Source organism: Macrotis lagotis, chromosome 2, assembly GCF_037893015.1.
Source record: "Macrotis lagotis isolate mMagLag1 chromosome 2, bilby.v1.9.chrom.fasta, whole genome shotgun sequence".
Taxonomy (NCBI): Eukaryota; Metazoa; Chordata; class Mammalia; order Peramelemorphia; family Peramelidae; genus Macrotis; species Macrotis lagotis.
The window spans coordinates 248,315,357-248,329,562 of NC_133659.1; the positions used below are offsets into that span (position 1 = coordinate 248,315,357).

At 38.0% G+C, this 14,206-nt stretch overlaps 1 pseudogene; it reads right to left on the bottom strand.

Annotated features, from left to right (window-relative positions):
• Positions 1-1,662: 1,662 nt before the first annotated feature.
• On the bottom strand, positions 1,663-13,435 carry LOC141514670 (adenosine deaminase pseudogene; annotated as a pseudogene).
• Between the last annotated feature and the right edge of the window lie 771 nt (positions 13,436-14,206).

The window sequence follows — 14,206 nt, forward strand, 5'->3', positions numbered from 1 at the left end:
GGGAGCCAAGATTGCAGCATAAAGCTAGTAAGCTTCCAGAGCTTTTCCATACACAACACTAAATGAAATTGCTACACAATAAAGCTACAGATCCCACCCCCCCCAAAAAAAAAGATAGAAATAAGTTTTCGACTGTACACTATGAAGGATCTTCAGTGAAGTCTGTCTCTTCAGGGGAAAGGGGGAAGTAAAGGCCAGCTTGGCTAGAGAGCCAGAAAGTAAGCAGGAGGCTTTTAGGCACAGGGTAGCCCAGGTCCTGGCAGCTAGATAGCAAGTCAGCAAGGAGGGTCCTAACCCCAGACAAAGTCTGAACTCTGGGAACACTGGGACAAAAGACAGAATTGGGATGGAATCAAACTACTGTAGAGGCAGAACCTGGACATAAAAAAAGGAAACAGACATTTACATAGGCAATGGTTGGGCTGCCTCAACAGCATCTTGGTCAGCTATCAGCCAGGGATCAGACCCCAGGCCCAGCACAAAAAAGCATGGATCTATACTCCCTATAGCCCAGGAGCAGAGATCAAACAATCAAAATGAGCAAAAAACCTAAAAGAGATAATAAAAATACCATGTCAGAAGAAAGCAGTGACAAATTACCTACATGGGAAGTCTCAAAGTAGTCTATGAATTGGACTTAAATCCAAAGTATCATAAAAGAACTTAAAAACAAATTTAAAAACCAAAAAAGGGTGTAAGGGACTGTTATATATGGGAGTACTTGTTAAACTTTCATCACCTAGTGTCCTCTAGTACCAGAGCCTTGTTTAACTGGTTGATTGTAGAGTGCCATGGTAGTAGAAGTGGACCAGAGACTGGAGATGATATTTAAGCACTTGTATTTGGTTCAATAAATGGAGATCTAGGAGACCTTGGAGTACTTGGAGAACTTGTCTCCCATCCCTTCAATATTTGCCTGGTTAGGAATAAGCTAGCCGACAAGAACCTAATACTTCCTGAGCAACTAGTCTAGCAGGAGCATAACAGAAGACAGAAAGAAGAAAAATGAAAAAAATAAATGAGAGTCATGGAGGAAAATTATGCAAAACTGACCAAAGAAATCAACTTATTTAAAAGCAAAAATAACCAACTGAAAAGAATTTAACTCTTCAAAAATTAAAATCACCTAAATGGAAAAGGAATACAATTCACCTAAAACTCAAATTCATCAACTGGAAAGGGAACACAACTCAGAAAAAAGTAAAATTAACTAACCTGAAAAGGAATCACAAAAACTAACTGAAGAAAATAAAATCCTAAAAATTAGAATTGGACAAATAGAAATTAATGAATCTATGAGACACCCAAGATTCCATCAAACAAGGTCAAAAGACTGAAAAAATTGAAGAAAATGTGACTTTTAGAAAAAGAAAAAACCTGAAAAATAGATCCAGGGGAGATAATTTATAAATTATTACCAGAAAGCCTAGTTAAAAAAAAAACCTGGAAACTAGCTTTCAAAAAATTATCAGGGAAAACTGCCTATATATATACTAGATCAGGAAGATAAAATAGTCATTGAAAAAAATATACTACCCACCTGCAGAAATTGATCCCCAGGATAAAAATTCCAAGGACTATCATAGCCAAATTCCAGAATTCTCAAATAAAGGAGAAATCACTGCAAGCAGCCAAAAAGAAGCAATTTTTTTTGGATTGGTTAGTTTATTGATTAAGCACCACCACCACCCTCCTCAACAACCAGCAAATCAGGATCACATCTTCAGAGTGGCCTTAGATTTGACCTCTGACAATTTGGTCATCTCAGCCAAGTTAAATGATGTATAAGCAAAAGCCCTGAGTCTTGTGGGTGATGAGCAGTTCATAGAAGACAAATGTTTCAGCATCTAGGTATATTAATGCACAGCTGACTGGATAAGAGTTGATTTGCTAATCAATCTTGCCCCATGAAAGAAAATAGATTAAGATTATAGTCCCCCCATTCTAATGGGAAAGGAACTTGAATCTGGTTCCTGAATGTGCGGCTGCTACTGATACTTTCTGGAATCAGTCATTTCTCTCTTGCTCTGTTCATTCCAAGAGACACTTTAGATCAGCTGTATCTCATAGTCCTTGTACAGTTGATCAAGGAGTTCCTTTTTCTCATTGTCTGGAAGGAAGATGGACATGGCTGCACTGATATTCAGTCTCATAAACTCCTCCTCAGTAAAGCCCATTTGCTTTTTTGTCACATTATAATCTGTGTAAATGGTAGATTTGAAGATGAGGGGGTCATCTGAGTTGAGCAAATAGTTAGCTTTATTATCTTTAAAATGTGTGACCACATGTGGAATGCCTTCTTTCCAGGCTCCTGTGAGATAGCTTGACCAGGGGCACACCTCAAAGTGCATTTTCTCTTGCAGCAATTTATTATACAGGGTACTGTCATCCAAAGTGTGGTAACCATGGCCTATCCTCTCACCATGGAGAATATCCACTGTCTGCTGTACATTATTGGTAGGCCCCACTTCTCCACCATGAACTATCTGATGAAACGCCATTTTTCACAGCCTCCTCATAGGCTTGTACATGTCCAAGGAATTGTGTACTGTCCTCGATGGTCTCATCCCCAGCCAGGTCAATGCCCACCACCGTCTGATGGCAATACTTCCTACAGAGTTCCACCACCTCAGGGGACCATTTTGGCATGTGATGCATACAGCATAGAATAGACCTGACTTTGATGTTAAAGTCTCGCTTGCCCTCCTTGCAGGCCCTGGTTGATGAGGAACACAACGTCATCATTGGGATGACGTTGCCCTCAGCCTGATTCCAAGGAATAGGATCCACCTTGGAGTTAGCTAGCAGGTGGGGGCTGTACCTCACCTCCACATACTTCACATTTTCCTTGGACTTCATCTCCACAAACTCTTAGGCCACTTACTTGATGGCCTCCTGGTCACCGGAGATGGTAGGCATATACAAGTCAAACTTGGCCAAGAACCCTAGGAGGCTTAGGGGTTTGTCCATGCTGATCAATTCCCAAAGTTCCTCCATTCTTTTGACAGGAAATGAGATTCCACTCTTCTGGACAAAGTACCAGATGGTCTCAGGCTTGGTTGCTCCATCCAAATTAACATGAAGTTATAATTTAGACTTGTTACACAGTTGTGGCTGGCTCATGGTTACAGGTTAGTCCATGGGGTCAGCAAACTTTCTCTCCAGGGTTACTGTCTTAAAAGGAAGCAATTTAAATACAAAGGAAACACAATCAGTATTACACAGTACTTATCAGATTCAACATTAAAGGATTGGAGGGCCTGGAATATTCCACTTTTGGAGAGCAAAGGATCTTGTAGTAAAACCAGGAATTTACTATCCTATAAAATTCAGCATATCCTGGTCAGGGGAAAAGATGGATGAAATATGGAACTTCCAAAATTTCCAAAAGAGCAGAACTGAACAGAGAATTTGACCTTTGAATACAAGACTCAAGAAATACATAAAAAGGTAAATAGAAAAGGGAAAATAAACAAATGTTAGTCAAGATAATTAAATTATATACAACCTTACAAGGGAAGATAATACTTGTAATGCCTGAGGATTGTATTTTTCTTAGTATAGTTAAAGGGTTGAATATAGTTAAAGCAATTGTACTTAGAGGATATGGGTATGGTTGGTTCTTCTTGTCCTTTACTATCAAAGAAGACAAAAATGTCAACATTGAAACAAATTACAGTAGGAGCTCAGAATGCTCTACCACAACTCTGGCACAAATAGTTCAGGTGAAAACCTGGGGTGTATACTCTAAACCTATGTATCTCATGTTTCCTTTGACCTACTTTAATTCTTGCTCATAGAGCTCAGCATTTTCTCTGATGAGGGCACTCTATTCTGGGTGGTCTTGTGCTAGTGTCTCCCATGCCTTTCAATCAATGCTAAAGTTCTTAAGAGAGACCTTCTGGATGCACCAGTACCTAGAGGCTCTATACATAATTAAATCAGAAGTGACTTTACATTATTAGATACTTAGAGATTTGTAGTATGGTTGGGACAAAGGGTAGGAAAATACTCAAAAGGGATGGACATAAAGAGATTAGGAAGTAACTTTATCTTAATCCATACTTTAGTTAATAGGGTCCTTAGTACCATGATTAGAATGCTAAATGGACAGTGGGAAAGATACTTTGGTTGGGGAGGGCTATAGGGCTGTGTTTGGTAGGGCTATATAGACAATGGGAGAGAGTATACTTCAAGGGGCTGGACATGAAAACATCAGGAAGTGATATGATTTGCTCAATACTTTGGCTACAACTGGAGGGAGTATGCTTGAAACCTCTCCACTCCACCCCCCCATTCCTTAAGACTACAAATGATTCCTGAAATGATTTAACTTTCCATGATTCTTTGACTCATGAGGATTGTGTATTCATGGAAGGTACTTGAAAGAGGGGTAAGGTATAAAATGATAATCTGATGTGATTCAAGACTCTTGAGAAGTGTATTTCTAATGAGATAGAAGAGAGGAGGGTACTTAGTGACTATGAGGCAAAGCTGCTTATCAATCAATCACACAATCAATAATCAACCTTTGAAAATAGTACTTCTATCAGGTCAGATAAAAGGAATATATTTGGACAAAAGGGATGTAAGCACAAGAAAGTTAAAACAATAAAAACATAAAAAGAGGGACTCTACTAGGAGAAGGCTAGGCATTAGTGGATAAAAAACACCAAGTGAGGAGACACAAGGACCTAGTATAGTAGAGAGAAAGAAGGGAGGGTGTGAACAATGAGTAAACCCTACTCAATAGATTTGACCCAATTGCTAATTAGTTTAAAAATCTATCTCACTGGGGCAGCTAGGTGGAGAAGTAGATAGACTACCAGCCCTGAAGTCAGAAGTTCAAATCTAGCCTCAGAAACTTAATAATTACCTAGCTGTGTGACCTTGGGCAAGTCACTTAACCTTATTGCCTTGCCAAAAAAACTATCCTCTACAGAGAAATTTGGGGGGATGGGAAAGAAAAGGTAATGATGAAAGGGAAGGCAAAGGTATAAGTGAAATTAACTTGAGGTTAATATGTAAAAGAAAAGTTACAGGGGAAAGGGAGTTTTTAAAACATAGGTGAGGAGGAATAAAAATAAAGGAAAGAGAAAAGTATAAATGGGAAAAGATAACATGGAGGAAAATAATTAGGCATCTTAACTGAAAATATGAATGGGATGAATCCTCCTGTAAATTGGAAGTAGATAGCAGAATGGACTAAAAATCAAAATCCAATATGTTGCTTAAAAGAAACACATTTGAAGCAGAGAGATATACACAGGGTAAATATAATAGGCTAGCACAAAATAAACTATGCTTCAATGGAAATAAAAAAAACAGGGGTAGCAATCTTTATCTCAGACAAAGCAAAAGCAAAAATAGATCTCATTAAAAGGGAAGGATGAATATATATTCTTAAAATGCACCATAGACAATGAAGTTATATCATTATTAACCATATATGTACCTAGTAGTATAGCATCCAAATTCTTAGAGAAGAATTACAAGGGGACAGAGACAGCAAAACTCTAATAGCAGAGGACCTCAACATTCCTCTCTCAGAATTAGATGAATCTAACCACCAAATAAACAAGAAGGAAGTTAAGAAGGTGAATAAAATCTTAGACAATTTGAATATGATAGACCTTTGGAGAAAACTGAATGGGGGGTAGAAAAGAATATACATTTTTTCTCTGTAGTACATGGAACTATATTAAAACTGAGCATGTCTTAGGGCATAAAAACCTTACAAATGCAGAAATAACAAATACATACTTTTCAGATCATGATGTAATTAAAATTACAGATAATAAAGGATCATGGAAAGATAAACCAAAAATTAGATACTAAATAACTTAATTTGAAGAACAAGTGGATCAGACAACAAAGTATAGAAATAATCATTTCATCTAAGAAAATGGTAACAGTGGGACATCATACCAAAATTTATGAGATACAACCAAAGCAGTTTTTAGGGGAAATTTTAATCTCTAAATACTTAAACAAATAAAGTAGAGAAAGAGGAGATCAATGAAGTGGTTATGTGACTACAAAAGCTAGAAAAAGAACAAATTGAAGATCCCCAATTAAATACCAAATTAGAATTCTGAAAATCCAAGGAGAGATATTGATAAAATTGAAAGAAAACCATTAATTTATAAATAAAACTAAGAGTTGATTTTATGAAAAAAAACACTAACATAGATAAACTTTTGGTTTATTTTATTTAAAAACGAAAGAATACCAAATTACCAGCATCAAAAGTGAAAAGTGTGAACTGACCACCAATGGGAAGGAAACTGAAGAGATAATGCAGTGCTCTTTTGCCCAACTGTAGTGCCAATAATTTGATAACCTCAGTGAAATGGATGAATATTTACAAAAATACAAACTACTGAGAATAACAGAAAAGAAAAGAAAATACTTAAATAGCTGCATTTCACAAAAAGAAACTGAACAAGCCATCAATAATTTCCCTAAGAAAAAGTCTCCAGATCCACATGGATTTACAAGTGAATTCTACCAAGCATTTAAGGAACAATTTCAATTCTACATAAACTATTTTTAAAAATAGGAGGAGTTCTGCCAAACTCCTTTTATGACACCAAAATTGTGCTGTTACCTAAATTAGGAAGAACCAAAACAACCAAAGAAAATTACAGACCAATCCCCCTAAGGAAAATTTATGCAAAAATATTAAGTAAAATTTTAGCAAAGAATTAAAGCAAGTTATTACTAGGATAAAACACCATGATCAGGTAGGATTTATATCAGGTGGGCAGGGATGTTTCAATATTAGGAAAACACTCAACATAACTGAACATATCTGTAAGGGGAAGCTCTGGACCGGGGCCACCCATGAAGGTCATATGACCTGGGCCGTGAGACGCCTGGAAGTCTGAACCTGCCTTATAAGGTATCTTATAGGGTACTGGGACGGCTTCACTAACAGGATGTGGCTCCGCCCATGGGTTGGAACTTGGGAGGAGTATGTACCCCGGGGAAGAAAGGGTTACTGGATAAAAGAGCGCTGTGCAAAAGTTCGGGGGGGCCATTTTCTGCTGTTCATGAATAAAGATGCTGCTGTTGTAAACCAGGCTCGTGTGTGGCTGTGAACTTCCTTCCCATCCCCCAGGGCGGAAGCCGGAGTGCACCCGAAGACCTCGGAGAGAGGTAAGCCCGCGGCTAGGCTCATTCTCAAGGCAGAAGCAGGTGCTCGGGTGCACGTTTCAAATGTGCACGTTTCACATGGCGCCCGCACAGGGACCCGAAAGCACTGAATGCTGAGGAGAATCTGAGTCGTAGCCGACCTTAGCTAGCTGGTCTAGTTAAGAGGAGCCACACACAGTCTTGAATATATATTCAAGATGGGGAAGAATATTAGTCTTCCGGTGGTGGAGCCTGAAGAAAAGGGAGTTTTAGCTTGCAAACTGTACAAATTATGTAAAAAGAATGGGTTAAAACCCCACCTAAGGCAATGCAAGGAATTTGTGGAAAAGCTATTTGTTATTTCCCCGTGGGTGGAACATTCGGGAATCGATGGCAAAGGTTGGAGGGTAGTAGGACAGCAAATGAGCTCATATCACCAGGCTGAACCTGAATTTGTTACCCCCATGGACTTTAAATTCTATAAGGTCATTAGCACGTTGTTAGAAGAACCAGAAGAAATAAAGGTGAAAGTGCCGTGCTCATGCCAGGTAGGACCTTCTTTGTGTGGGTCAGAAAGAGATGATCAATCTGAGTGTAGTTATGAAGAGGTAGAAGAGAAGGAGACTCCGTTATACCCCTGAAAGGAGTTGCAGCGGACTCAGGACAGTGAGAGAACTCCCAGAGAAGGGATAGCCTGTTTTGACAGATCTAAAACAGTTTTCAGGGAGGATATGGCCCATAGTGGGGGCTCGAGACTATATGGGGAACAGTTGCGTTCCCGTGGGAAAAATTTGGGGGAGGAAGTGGGATCATGGCGCAGGGAGAACAAAGAAGCGGAAACCCGACTAAAGAATGTAAACTTAGGTTCGGAGAAAGAGGCGGAGACCCAATTAAAGAATGTAAACTTAGGGTCGGAGCGCCATCTAGTGAGCGAAAATATTATTGCTCCAGTGAGAACTTCTACTTCTTTACAGATAAGGGATGCGCCTCTCCCTACTTCTAATTCCCTTTTTCATTCAACTCCCCTTGGTTCAGGCACCTCTTCGAAAGGGAAAACTTATCTGACATTTTCCGCGAAACTAGTTAAGACAGAACCTAAGAGTACTCAGAAACTAACGTTTTCGAAGAAGCCAACTATGACAGAACCTGAGAGTGTTTTGAAAAAGAGCATTAGAGTAGCAGTTGAAGAGGGAGACAGGCCAGATTTGGAAGAGTGGGGCTTTCCGCCAGTTTTATGTCCCTTGGAGATTAGCTATGACCCCCAAGGGAATGAAATAGCTGAACACAAACCACTACCATTCCTACTGATTAAAGAGATAAAGAGAGCTGTTAATGAGTATGGTCCTGCTTCTCCTTATGTTAGGCAGTTAATTACTAATGCTACCATGACTACTCCTTGGACTCCAAATGATTGGAAGGAAATTATGTCTGCAGTCTTATCCCCCGGACAGTATGTTACATATGTAGTACTTGTTCGTAGGGAGTGTGAAAAATATCTGAAGGGAATGCACGTCCCTGGGCAGGAACAGCGCAATTTTGATCTGGCCATGGGTGAAGGTCCCTTTTCTAACCCTGACCAACAAATAAATTATGACAAACCTCTTAGGGATGCTGTTACATATATATGGTCACAGGCCTTGTCTCGCCTGGATCCTCCGGGGAAAATGAGGGAAAAGTTTTCAAATTTGAAACAAAGGCCAAACGAGAACCCTTCAGATTTCTTAAGCAGGGTCATTGAAACAGTAAAAAGAACCATGGGCACAGGACCGGGGGCCGAAATGCTTACTACTCAATTGGTTAGAGAGGGATTAAGGCCCGCATATCAGCAACTTATTGGGAATTTAGGAAAGGATGCGACTATAGATCAAATATTGGATAAATTGATAGATGCCCCCATCAATGATCCTGTACAAGCTATGCAAGGTGCTATTGCTGAATTGGCCAACACGGCTAACACTTCACAAAGTGCCATTGCTGAATTGGCTAACACAGTGAAGAGTGTCATGGTAGTTACTCAAAAAAGATGTTTTCAATGTGGCCAACTTGGGCATTTCAAAGGACAATGCAAAGTGAAAAGGCCTATTAGATGTTTTTACTGTGGCAAGTTGGGACATATTGCAAAAGATTGCCGAGCAAAGAAGGGGACCCTACAGGGAAACGGGGGGAGGGGCCTCCCTTTTCACAAGAGAGGCCCCGAACAACAAACACAATAGAAGACCAGAGCACGAGGCACAGAGCACAAGGTACAGGGAACCAGGACTCTCAAACCCGATTGCAAGACACTAGTAACACAGTGAAACAAATAAAGCAAGACTCAATGACCTTTATATACCCTAGTAGTCACACAACCCTTCTCACGGAACCGTACTCTAATAAGGAAATAGAAATAGAGGGACAACCTTATGATAGATTGGTAACTGGTTTCTTCTGTAAAAAATTGTGAATGATAGGATTCTCTAGAAGCATGGAAAGAATTACAGTAACTTAAGTGAGCAAGTGTAGCTGAGCCATTAACAACATCATTGTGAACTGATCGATTTTGATGGATGAGCTCCTCTCAGCAATTCAGAGAGCTAGGACAACCCTGGGAGACTTCTTGTGGACAATGCTATCCACATCCAGACAAAGAAAAATAAAACAAACAAAAAAAAACACAGAATCTGAATGAACACTATATTTACTTGTTAAAAATTTCTCTTGTATTTTTCCTTCCTATCCCATGGTTTTCTGTCTTTCCCCTTAGTCCTTATTCTACATACAGAAAGTGACTAATTGTTTGTAGCTGAAGGGAAGGGGATGGGAACAGGGGGTGAAAAGAAATTATGTAATTTATAAATATGCATGTGGATGTAAATTCCTATAGAGAAGTCAAAAGTCAAGAATCTCCAGGAATTTAATGGGAAAAAAAGTGTAAAAGAAGGTGCCTTAGCCCTGCCAGATCTAAAATTATATTATAAAGTATCTGTCATTAGAACTGTCTGGTATTGGCTAAGAAATAGGGTGCTGGATCAGTGGAAAAGACTAGGTGCAGTAGCAGGAAATGTTTATAGTAATCTGCTGTTCGATAAACCCAAAGAGTTCAGCTATTGGGATAAAAAAGTCTCTCTTCCATAAAAACTGTTGGGAAAATTGGAAGTTAGTATGGAAGAAACTTGGATTAGACCAACACCTCACACCCTATACCAAGATAAGATCAAAATGGATACAGAATCTAGACATAAAAAACATTATAAGCAAACTAGAAGATCAAGGACGAGTTTACCTGTTAGATCTATAGAAAGGGAAGGAGTTTATGACCAAGGAAGAGTTGGAGAACATCATTAAAAACAGACTAGATAATTTTGATTACATTAATTTTAAAAGCTTTTGCACAGACAAAACCCACTGTAAACCAAGATCAAAAGAAATGTAAATTGGGAAACAATTTTTACAACTAGTGATTCTGATAAAGGACTCATTCTATAATATACAGAGAACTGAGTCAAATTTTTTTTTAAAGGCAAGCCATTTCCCCAGTAGATGAATGGTCAAAGGATATGCAAAGACAATTTACAGATGAGTAAATCAAAGCAATCCATAATCACATGAAAAATTGCTCTAAATCACTAATTATTAGAGAAATGCAAATTAAAACATCTCTGAGGTACCACCTCACATCTCTCAGATTGGCCAATATGACTAGAAAGGACAATAATCAATGTTGGAAAGGATGGGGAAATCTTGGACACTGATACATTGTTGGTGGAGCTGTGAAGTCATCCAACTTTTCTGGAGAGCAATTTGGAATTATGCCCAAAGGTCAATAAAAAGTGCATTCCCTTTAATCCAGCAGTATCACTACTGGGTTTATACCCTGAAGAGATTATGAAACAGGGTAAAAAACATTACCTGTACAAAAATGTTCATAGCAGCTTTGTTTGTGGTGGCAAAGAAATGGAAACTGAGGGAAAGTCCATCAGTTGAGGAATGGCTTAACAAACTGTTGTATATGTATGTGATGAAACATTATTGTTCTATCAGAAATCAGGAGGGATGGGATTTCAAGGAAGCCTGGAAGGATTTGAATGAACTGATGCTCAGTGAGATGAGCAGAACTAGAAGAAAATTATATACCCTAACAGCACCATGGGAGTTATGATCAACCTTAATGGACTTACTCATACCAACAGGGCAGCAAGCAGGTACAATTTTGGGATGTCTGTGATGGAGAATGCCATCTGTATCCTGAGAAATAATTGTGGAGTTTGAACAAAGACCAAGGACCATTGCCTTTAATTTAAAAAAAAAGTCTTATTATGCAATTCTGCTATTATCTCATACTATATCTTTCTTCCTTGAAGATATGATTTCTTTCTCATCGCATTCAACTTAGATCAATCCATCCTATGGGAATGATATAAAGACTAGCAAACTGCCTTCTGTGGGGGGTGGGAGAGGGAAGTGAGATTGGGGGAAAATTATAAAACTCAAAATAAATAAAACCTTTCTAAAATTAAAAAAGTGCTTAATATCAAAACTATTTAACCTTATCAAGGAAGTACTATGTTTAAGATCTAAAAGTGTGACACATTTTCTCTGGTTGTATAGACAAAAACTCTGAATGGGACATCTAGAGTTGTTTCATTTTAATAATGTTAACCCTACGACCACAAGAACACAAAACCATGATGTAGTGGTTTATCTCTGTGAACTTGGGCCTGTTTCTGCATAGAAAGTTTAGAATAATAGAACCAACACAGAAAAAAATGGTGTATCACATGAAAGTGTTGACTATACCCCATTTGCCTTGTTACAATGGTCTGTATATATTTATTAGAAAAGAAGTTGAATTTCTTCATCAAGTGATTAACAAAATGGAGAATTAAATATTTTCTCTGATCCCCATGACCTCTTTAAACTGCTCCAATCTCTCCAAATTAAAAATTAGGCACCAAAGATAAAGCAATTTTGCTTATTTTTTAGTTCTAGCATTCTCAGTCAGAATCCTCAAAAAGGTTAAAACATATTCATGAATTGACACCTACAGTGAGTTTATGCAAAGCCCCCTCTCCAATGGCTCACCATGTTACCAGTAGTGAGCTTGTACTGGCTAACCCAAGCCCAACCTGATCTATGAGTTTGTTACAATACCCAATTTCACAACCTAACTCCCCTTCTCTCTTTTTGCTATTATGGAGATACAGGGACCTTGTGGCCTTGATCATGTCAGTATTCTGAGTTGTAAAATATTTCTGCAAGAAAGTAGAATAATAGAGGAAACAAGGCAGTACAAATACCTGGAATTGAAATAAGAGCTGTACCCATCTCAACCTTCTCCCAGAACCTCATAGATTCAAACTACAAATGATATAAAACAAAAAAGAAAAAATTCAAGAATTATTGGACTGGGGGTAGCTAGGTAGTGTAGTGGATAGAGCACCGGCCCTGGAGTCAGGAGTACCTGAGTTCAAATCCAACCTCAGACACTTAATAATTAATTACCTAGCTGTGTGGCCTTGGGCAAGCCACTTAACCCCATTGCCTTGCTAAAAAAAAAAAAACCCTAAAAGAAGAAAAAAAAAAAGAATTATTGGACTGACTGAGCACCAATGACCAAAAAAAGTCAAAAAAATTTCAATAAACTTCCTTCTATTTCAAGAAAACTTAAAAGAAAATTGTCTAGATCTCTTAGAAGGGAGTATTTTTTAAAAATCTACAGTTAACTTCCTGAAAGAAACACCAAAATGAAAACTTCCAAGAACATCATAGACAAAATTCAGTTTCCAGGTCAAGGAAAAAAAAAAATAGTGCAAGCCACCAGAAAGAATTCAAGCACTAAAGAGTCAACAGTTAGAATCACACATAGATTTAGCAATCACCACAATAAAGTAGTAGAAAAATTATAATAGAGGCAAAGGATATAGGCTTTGAAATGACTAATATTAATTCTGTAAAATTTATTTATTGATTCTATTTATAATTAATTTTGTCCTGTTACTGCTTTTGTCCTATAATTGCTTAACTCATAGGTCTCCGTCTCTAAATTTAATTTAGAATTCAGCTAACCTTTAACAGATTAAGTTTAGAAATTCAGTTCTCATCCTAATCACCATCCTATTCTTGCCTAAAGAAATTTAGCTAATCTTGGAGTTATAGCTTGCCTTACCCCCAAGCTATGTTCTTCAAGAATGTCGTTTGCTGTCTAAAAAGTCAGGTGTTATCTCTAAACTTTGCAGAGGCACTCAAACAATGAATATTTCTTTGTCACAAAGGGAAAGGAGGGGGTCATTGCTAGTCATTCATTACCAAACTTCCAACCAATCATGTTGTCCCCTACCTCAGCTATGTAACCTATATACTGTCTTCAACTCCATGATATCACCTACCCTGTTTTGTTCTTTGTTTTGCAGTTCTCAAAACTTATAAAAGGGAAGCTATTCTTTCGCTCAAGATCTTTGCCCGGAAGCAGATCTTTGACCCTTCTACTAGTAGGAACTATGCCCTGTTAATATAATGTTATCTTGCTTGAAGAAACTTACCTTTGTTTTCATTTCATTCATGACAGTCAGGAATAACTCACCCAGCAAATCTAAGGATAATCCTGCAGGGAAAAAATAGATCTTTAATGAAATAGATAACTTTCAAGCATTTGTGATGAAAAGACAGATCTGTGGAGAATCTTTAAAGTTTAGACTTGGGAGTAAAGAGAAACATATAAAGATAAACACAAATGAACAATGATAAAGTGCCAAATAAGGATATACTGCTTTCAACTATGAGGATACAAATTTCTCCTCCAAACATTTTCATCATCAGAGTTCATAAAGGAAGGACACAGGAGTAGTTCTATTATGTCTTGATGAACCTAAGAATGGAAAGAGAAGGGAATAGGAAAACAGTGGGGGTGGGGAAGAAGGCTAGAGAAAGATTAGGAGAAATTACCTCACATAAGTAGATATCTATACAAAAGTATGTTACTTGAACTTCTCATCTGAAGTGACTAAAAAGAAACATACACACACATACATGTAGAGTTGGATATGGAAATATATTTCACTCCATAGAAAAATAGAAGATGAATGTGAAAGGG